The sequence below is a fragment of the Eumetopias jubatus genome, unplaced genomic scaffold (assembly GCF_037043125.1).
Source record: "Eumetopias jubatus isolate StellerSeaLion01/CBP00866 unplaced genomic scaffold, mEumJub1_p1.0 scaffold_9, whole genome shotgun sequence".
NCBI classification, from domain to species: domain Eukaryota; kingdom Metazoa; phylum Chordata; class Mammalia; order Carnivora; family Otariidae; genus Eumetopias; species Eumetopias jubatus.
This window is the reverse complement of record NW_028274815.1, coordinates 122,778,188-122,786,944: the sequence shown is the minus strand read 5'-3', so window position 1 is coordinate 122,786,944 and position 8,757 is coordinate 122,778,188. Positions and strand designations below refer to the sequence as shown.

At 46.4% G+C, this 8,757-nt stretch overlaps 1 non-coding gene across 1 annotated transcript; it reads right to left on the bottom strand.

Moving 5' to 3' along the window:
• Window positions 1-7,699: 7,699 nt before the first annotated feature.
• On the bottom strand, window positions 7,700-7,886 carry LOC114223232 (U2 spliceosomal RNA). Its single transcript, XR_003612103.1, has one exon. It is a non-coding gene; the product is annotated as a U2 spliceosomal RNA (small nuclear RNA).
• Between the last annotated feature and the right edge of the window lie 871 nt (window positions 7,887-8,757).

Here is an 8,757-nt window from a genome sequence, read left to right as displayed (position 1 = left end):
TGTTTCCCGGACACTAAGACTAATCAAAAGCCTGTTCAAAAACGCATTATGCAGGTACCTAACATAACCACATACATTAGTTTCTTATGGTTTTATATTCAATTCAACAAAAATTTATTGAGCACAAGCTCCATGTGAGACACCATGCCAGGTGCTGTGGGAGCACATGGCAGATAATACACAATCCCTTCCTGTCCCCAGTCCTCAGCTGCTCACGTTCTGGGTGGGGGGTGGGGGGCAACTCATACTAAATGCTGTCTTCAATGCAGTGACCCAAGTACAGATGGCCCGAAATGATGACTTCTGGCTGGGACTCGGGGATGGTTTAATGTAGATCTAGTTTTTCCTGAGCACCATCTCTATTACCCTATGTCCTCCTTACAGCAACCATATGGGATAAGTATTATTATTGCCACCATTTTATAGATGAGAAAACTGAGGCTCAGAGAAGTTGAGATTGCCCAATGGCACACAGGTAGTCAAGTCTCTTTGAGCCCAACCCCTAGGCTCTATGGATGATATGAGTGCTCCTTTCCTAGAGGTGTGTATCATCATAAGGAGCTTCTTCAGAATCTACATGCCCATGCCTCACAGCAGATCTACTGATCTACAGAACAGCAGGTCCTGTTCTGTCTTCTAGACTTGAGGCTCATGAACTCCCGGTTTGCATTCTGTGACTTAGGCTTAGTCTCCACGGATAGCCCTACCCCTGGCTCACAGTTGCAGCTGTCCCTCCAGCCTGGGGCTCCTGCAGGGCTTTAATTTAATACCATAGACTCTCTGGATTGCATTGTGTCCTGGGGAGCCAGGCTGCAAGGGGTAACTCCCAGATATGTGGATTTTGAAAAAACTCTGATATGCATCTTGAGTTATACCCCATTACAAGACCTTGGATCAGATTTCAATGGGTGGGGTGGTGAAGAAAAAAGCATTCCAGGTGGATGGAACTGGATAAGCGAAAGTGTGGAGCTAGGAAATGTAGGGCCTCTTTGGGAGACCATGACTGGCCCTAAGTAGAGGATCAAAGACAGAAGCAGGGTCTGCCAATGTGCTTGAGGGCCTCTCCTCTTCTCTCCAATGTTGCCTCTCCTGAATGCTCAGACCCCCCCATTCCCCCTCTCCCACCCCCATCCCTCCCACCCCTGCTAAGGGCTCAGCCACACCCTCTAATCTGTCCACACAGGCCATGCCCACTTATCGGCTATCGGTAAGCGAGAGCTGCTTGCCCCATAACTGAAGGAAACCAGCCTCTGTTCAGAGGGAGATGAAAGTCTGTCTGACATTATTGAGCACCTACTAATTGCCAAGCACTGCATTAAGCCCTTTGCCTACATTATCTCATTGATTCTTCTTGACAACTCTGAAAGTTGTATATCATTATCTGCATTGTTTAAAAGATGAATGAGGTTCAGAGAGTAATTTTCCCACGGTCACATAGTCAGTAAGTGAGCTAGCCAGGATTCGACCTCACATCTGTCTGACTTCAATGCTGCGCTGTACCTCTGGGATGAAGTGCTTCTGGAAGGTCCACAGGGCCTTAGGTAAGAGGAAGGTAAGGCCGGGTCATGTGAGGAAAAAGGGATCAACGGAAACTGTTCCTGAGTAAAGACTGATTATAGCTCTTTAGCCTGGGTTCCCTTAAAAGCAGAGCCTGAGACAAGGATTTGGATGCAAGCAGTTTATATGTGAGGTGATCTCAGGAAGCACCAGGGAAGTGAAACCGGGAAGAGAAAGAAGCCAATAAAGTGTACTGGTAACCACTGTGGGCAACTGAGGCTCAGTCCCACTGGGACCCTCTGCGAGACTGTGTGGAGCACACATCAGAGCTGCCCCCACTGAGGAACAAGGAAGCTGCTGTCTTTATGATTTCACTGGTTGAGGACCATTCCCAGAGCACTAACTCCCCAGCACTACGAGCCTGCCCTACTTGAAGGCTAAACATATTCCCTTGGCCAGAGAACACCTTCAGGCAGAGAAGTTACTAGAAGCCTTTGGTGTATATGGGAACTGTCTGCAGGTTACCCCCAGGGCTTGCTCATGGGGTATCTGTGGGATACCAATGGCATCTCCTGCAATGACTGTGTTCGGTACTTGGAGACTAAGACAAAGCATCCCTCAAGAAGACCTCCTTATGTGAATCAAATCTAGAAAACTGATAGGAACTGGATAAAAGAACTGAAAAGAAGCACATGAGAAAAACAAGAAGGTCCCAGCCTGAGGGTCAGGGCTATAATCTGATCAATGTGTTAAGGTCTCTAAAGAAGCAGGTACAGACTGGGAAGGGCACTGGTCAACCATAGGAGGACAGATCAAGTTGTCCCAGAAGCAGTGGTGATAGGGTCGGTCCCAGCCCCATCCAAGGAAAGGAGCTCATGGTCAGTGGATTGCAAGGACTCCTGGTCCCACTGACCAGACCAGCCCTGCTGTAAGATAGACGTATCTTAGCCCGGTGCCTTTAAAATCACAGGACTATCTTCCCTGCTCTGAAATCAGACTCTTCTAGTACATTCCCATAGGAATCTGGCCCCAGAGAGAAAACTTCTATAATGGTGGCTCTTACCACGAGGGTCATAACTCAGTATCCTAACCTCAGTTGATGTGAGTCTACCCAAAAGATGGCCCTGCTCCTCATATTGAAGTAAACAGGGATCCCACCCTGCATAGCCTAAGTCCAAACCCCAAAATAACCTTATTCTGAGTGGCCTCAAGAGCACACTATCCTCCTGCCTTCCCCAGGCATCACCCTAAATTCAACCAATCCTAGCAATGTCTCTTTTTCTATTTAAATTTCTATAGTAAGCAATGTGAGGGGGGGCTTCAAAGAGAAGGTGGCTAGGGACCCAGGCTATTGTTCTCCTAACCATAAGCCTCAGACTCATTCTTTGCTGAATATTCTCTGGACTGTGTGTGTGTGTGTGTGTGTGTGTGTGTGTGTTTCTGTATCTGAATGTTTATGCATCAGTATGCATATGTATTTGTGTAAATGGATGTTTGTGTAAGTATGTGCGTGAAAACAGCAAACATGAGCTCTGTAGGGACTGTTACTTACGAGCTCTGTGACCTTGGGCAAGTCATTAATAATCTGTCTGAGCTGTTTCCTCATTTGTAAAATGGATATAACAATAGTGCCAACCTCACCCATGGTTTGGGGGACAAAATAGGGTTAATACTTGCAAAGCAGTTTGGTAGAAGCCTGAATGAATGCCCAGTCAAAGCTAGCACTTGATGTTTGGGGTTATCATTCAAGGTGATTCTGTGTGTGTGCATGTACTCTGTGGTCCATTTAAGGTTCCACTGATATTGATCTATTTATGACCTTCGCTCTATGTCACGTTGTGGTCACCAGTGGGGTCGGTTAAGGGAAAGACTAGCAAATGACCATAAAACCAGCATGAAAGACAGGTTGCCAGACACCAGAAGAAGAACAACCCAAGAGGATCCAAGAGCCAGAATGGTGGGCAGAGGGGTAACCAAGTCAGGGAGAAGAGTACCCCTGGCTTCAGTGGATAGGACAACACAAATCAGCATATGATGCCAAATCTTTCACACGATATCCCCAGATAGACCATAAGCCTCAGGCCAGTGGTGTTCCTAAGCACAAAATCCCAGCCTCTATCCTGGGTGACTGATGCTTTCCACTGGACTACAGTTAGAGGTAACAAGTCCCCACCCACCCCTGTCCAAACACATCTAGGAAGATTGCAAAGAAACATCTCTCCTTCTTACCACATAGTGCAGCTCTGGATTTGGCTGTTTATCTCCAGTCTCAAGGCCTTGGATGATTATTCCGATAAACTGGAATGAATCTTGCAGCAAAAGGGGAGCAATAGCCATGCTGATTTATCACCCTTTTCAACCCAGCTGGGTTCCAAGAGAATAAATCTTGCTTGCCTCTGGCTAGGTACCCGCAATCATGCCACGGACCATGACTTTCATATCCCATTAACTCTGAATTACTCAGTCTGGGGCTGAGCTGAGAGGTAATTTAAAATGGCAAAAGGGGAAAAATGTTCTGATTTAGATCTGATAGAGACTGGATGAAGTCCTCCCGTTTTTCAGGGCTTAAATGTGAGCTTTGCAGAGGGAAGCACCTGCGGGTTGGACTGGACTCCTGTGAAGGACCCCTAAGTCGAACACATGCTCCAAAGGTCTGGAGGCTCCACCTCAGACCTGCTACGAGGCAGGGGCTGAGTTTCTCGGGGAACCAGTCCATTAAAAATCACCTTTCTCTGGAGTGTAAATTATCACAACGCTCTAGGGTGGCAATTTGGCAGTACCCATCAAAATGAAAAAGGCTTATGCCCTCTGACCCAGACATTTCACTCCAGAAACACTTGGCTGCGTTTAAGGGGATGTAGACCAGGATGTTCACTGTAGCCTTACCTATAATACTGGAAAGTCAGAGACAAACCAAACGGCCCATCAGTAGGGGAATGCCTTAGGAGAGGGTGGCACCCCATTCTAGAAGAGAATAAGCACCCACTAAAGAGAATGAAGTGGAAGGAGGCCCATGATATATTACACAGTAAAAATAAATAAAGTATGGAAGAGCTTCACTCAAAGTGTGCTGTTTTTCAAAAAAAAAAAATGGAGATTAAATTGAAACTACTTTTTTTTGCCTCCATCCTCAGCATCTTAATATGTAAGGCATGCCTCTTCATCAGCAATCACATGGTCTCTGCAGTTTGAGCCACTTTCAATATCTCACAATACATTTCACATCCAGCCCGGCCTGATATTTTGGTCTCTCTGATCAAGCCTTCTCCCAGGACGATGACTGGTGCCCAGCTCACATTCTTGCACTGCCACAAAGCCCATTGGGTCAGGGGGCAGGAAGAAGAGAAGGCTTTTCTCAGCAGGAATCTGCCTGGTTCTCGTCTTTTGAAGGGACACAGAGACCAGGCTCTCTCGGCATCAAATCACCTGTGGCACGTGCAGAAGTGAGCTCTCCGTCTTCCCCAGACTGGAGGATCTAAACTACATGAGTATGTGGGAAGCAACAGGCAAGGGACTTACAGTTCTTTAAGAGCACAAAGACAAAGCCCTTAGCCTGACATTCAAGGCTGCATGAGTCACAATAGAAATAAAATATGCTACCATAACATATAAACCCCAAATCACAGTGACTTCATATAACCAGGATTTCCTTGACCCTCACCAAAAGTCTGGTGCTGACTCCACACAGTGACTCACAGATCCAGGCTGTTACATCCTGTGGCTCTGTTGTCGTGATAGGTGATCTCCTGTGTCACCACAAAGGAGAAGGGAGAACGGGGAGAGGCCTATGTGCTCTTACGTGCCTCAGCTCAGAGGTCACTCCCACGAGTCCAGAGTCCACTGGTCAAAACTGTCACATGGCCCCAACCCAAACCCAAGGGAGACTGGAAAACAGAGTGCCTTCTATGTTCCAGGAAAAAGACACTGCGTACTTATCACCTTGTCTTGACTCAAGAGCCCAACATACCTTTCCAACTTGACCTGACACACACTCGTTCCTCACCTGTGAGGCACAGCCACCTCCACTCTGATATCCCCACTAGGGAAGGAAGACCAGACTCTCCCCTCCAGATAGATGGGATACTAGTTTACTGCTTCTAGGCTGATGCGATTCATTTGTTCCTCTGTTCCTTCAGCAAACATTGACTGCACACTTATAATTATCCAAGCACTGTGCTAGTCCGAAGGAAACAGTAATGAGCAAGATAGAGACTCTACCCTCCTGAAGCTTACAGGCCAGGGTCAATTCCTACCATCTCTGCCTTCTCAATCCTACTGCACTCCGCCATCCTACCTCTTCCCACCTCCAGTGTGTTGGGAGTATTCTTCAGCATGTGCGTGGGTGGGTCATAACCCAGTGCCTGGCACAAGGCAAATACTCAACAAATGTGAGTTGCCGGAAATAGCACCCACTGAATTTCTACAGGAATGCTGACAGGTTGCTCTTTACATTCCAGAGTCTATTCATACTATTCCACCACACCTGCTCCCAAAGGCTCAATTTCCAACCCCCTCTTCCTCACTCCCTCACTTAGAGGGCCCTGTCTGTAAACAGAGCTTAAGGAAACCAAAAGACTTAACGGGCTAAAGCTTCTCATGCAGTTCTTGAAATTGTTTCCTTTGGGCCTTGAGAGAAATCTGGTCTCTTTTAAGATGGGGAGACCTGAGGCTCCTTGAGGGAGTTCTGGACCTTATACCAAACTGTTGATACAACAAATCAAGAACAAAGAATGAGAAGTATTGTTAAGACTTATGGACTCACTTTCTGCAGGTGTCTGCTCAGATTTCACTCCCTGGAGAGGCCCTTCGAGACCACCGTATATAAAAACACCATTTCCATCATTCTCTATTTCTTTACTCTGCCTCATTTTTCCCCCAAGCCATTTATCACAACAATAAACAATAAGCCTGTTCCAGATTTCAGAGCCCCAGCCCAGTGAGTGTGACACTGCCCATCCTATCACTGAGGGCATGGACTGAATCTGTGTAGGTGCGTGGAGGACAGAATGAGCAGAGTTCTGCTATGCACATTCCCCAGCACCTAGCTCAGAGTCTGGAAGCATATATGCTTCCTAAATACGCTTCTGGGCTGAAGAACGGGAGACCATTAGGAAGTACGCTTCTGTACCTCAACTTTGTAAATCATGTTAAACTTCACAATTTCTGTAGGCACTTGTTTATAAATAAAATTAGATTCATCCAAAACTGAGTTATTCTTCATGGTCGGTTAGTTATTACTGGGAATTTAAAAGCACTTATTTGGATAATATCCAGGTCATTTGGAGTCAGCATCTTCTAAAAGTTGGACCCATTATAGATAAACACCCATGCTGGGCTCCAAGCATAAAAACTAGCAATATGGTTCATTTCCTAGAACATCTGATGAAAGGACAACTCCTTCCTTCATCCCCTAAATATAGCCTTTCTCGAAACAAAATATCCAGTACATAGCATGAGACTGCATTTGTGTCTCAACATGGGTTTCTGATAACATACCTCATGCTGCTTTTAAACATCAGATAGATTGGTTAAATCCTTTTAAGAAAATTAGGCAAGCAAAGATGCCGTTAGTTCTAGAAACCCAACACATACATGGCAGAAGCATAGTAGTTATTTTTAAGGACATTCTTTTTTATAATGCTTGTCATTTCTGGGTATTAACTCAAACAGCCCGAACCTGGAACCTCTTTAGGAGATGCCCTTAGTATCAAAGATAATATAACTCATCACAAAATTTGCTGGTGGGTTTTATCTCCCATTCAATTCACTTGTCAGTTTTATATAGGATGACCATATAATTTACTGCCCCCAAAAAAGAAAGACACTGAGGAGGGTGAAAAGAGCTCTACTAATATGAATAATGATGTCAGCATGACAAACCAGGCATGCAGTTACCCTAGCTTTATATCTGATAAAATATAGCTTCCCTATGAGCCATGTACTGAGCCAGACTCCATGGTGAGCGTGCTCAAGTGCTGGGAGGTAAGCCTGGAAAGAAAACACCTAGATCTATATCAGGGATCAGTAAACTTTTTCTTAAAGGGTCAGACAGTAGCTAGATCAGGGATCAGTAAACTTTTTCTTAAAGGGTCAGATAGTAAATCTTTCACCTTTGGGGACCAAGAGGCCACACTAAGGCTATTATGTAGGTACTTACCTAACCATTTAAAATGTAACCATTTAAAAATTTAAAAGCTATTCTTAGCAGTTGGCTGGATTGGCCTATGGGCCAAAGTCAGCCAACCTCTGAGCTAGAGCATTATAGATATTAAATACTGAGCTAAGAAGTTTGGATTTAATTCTGTGGCCAGTAGTTTCCAGCAGTATCTTTATTTTACTGATAAGAACAGATACTACACTTGATCTTAGCCAAAAGGCCAAGAAGCGATGCAGTATCTTTATTTTAGAAGTAGAAACATGTCCTCAAAGGAAAGCATCTATGGAAGCCCAATATATATATGCAAAACAGATAAAAACGTGTCTGCTGTGTTTGAAATGGGAATGAGATGCAGCGAGCACATCTCTCACCCACAGCGGGTCCCCCCTGAGTGGTCCTGCTGATCACAATTTAAAAACCACAGCCACAGTCAGGGGGTGCTATTAAAGACCTCTGAAGAGAGGGGTAAAGCGATCACGGCTGTGTTTTACAACAATCGGTCTGGGCACAGCATGACCGGGAGGCAAAACGCCCAGGGCAGAAAGACCAGTGAGGAGGGTCCTGCGTGGGAACGCACGGAGTAAGGGATGTTTCCGAAGCAGGTGGCAGGGATACAGGTGTGGGTCTCAAGGGGGACAAAGGCACCCAGGCAGCGCCAGCTTCATGGGCGTGCGGCCTGTGCACCCTCAGGGGACCCCCACTTGCTTTAATGCCCTGCTGTCACCATCTTGAAAGGCTCAGCAATCTTCCCAGCAGGGCCCTGCATTTTCATTTGCACAGGACCTTGCTGATCACACACCAGTCCTGCACCCAGGGAGGACTGGTAGGAGCCTGAGCACGTGTGTCCGCACCTTCCTCCTGCAGCACTGGCCAGGGGCACTCTACATCATCCCTGGGGACCAGCGCTCTCTAGAAAAAGCCTAGGCACCTCACAGCACTTTCTCCGAGTCTCAGGTCACCCCTCCCATGGGATGCTCTGCCCCCTCACAGGCACTGCTCTGGCTTCTGCAGCCTGCAAACACCAGTCATAGCTGATTGGCCCCAACTCCAAGTCTCTGAGTTACCAACTCGAGTCAAACCCTTACAGGCTGCCTGGTGCCCGG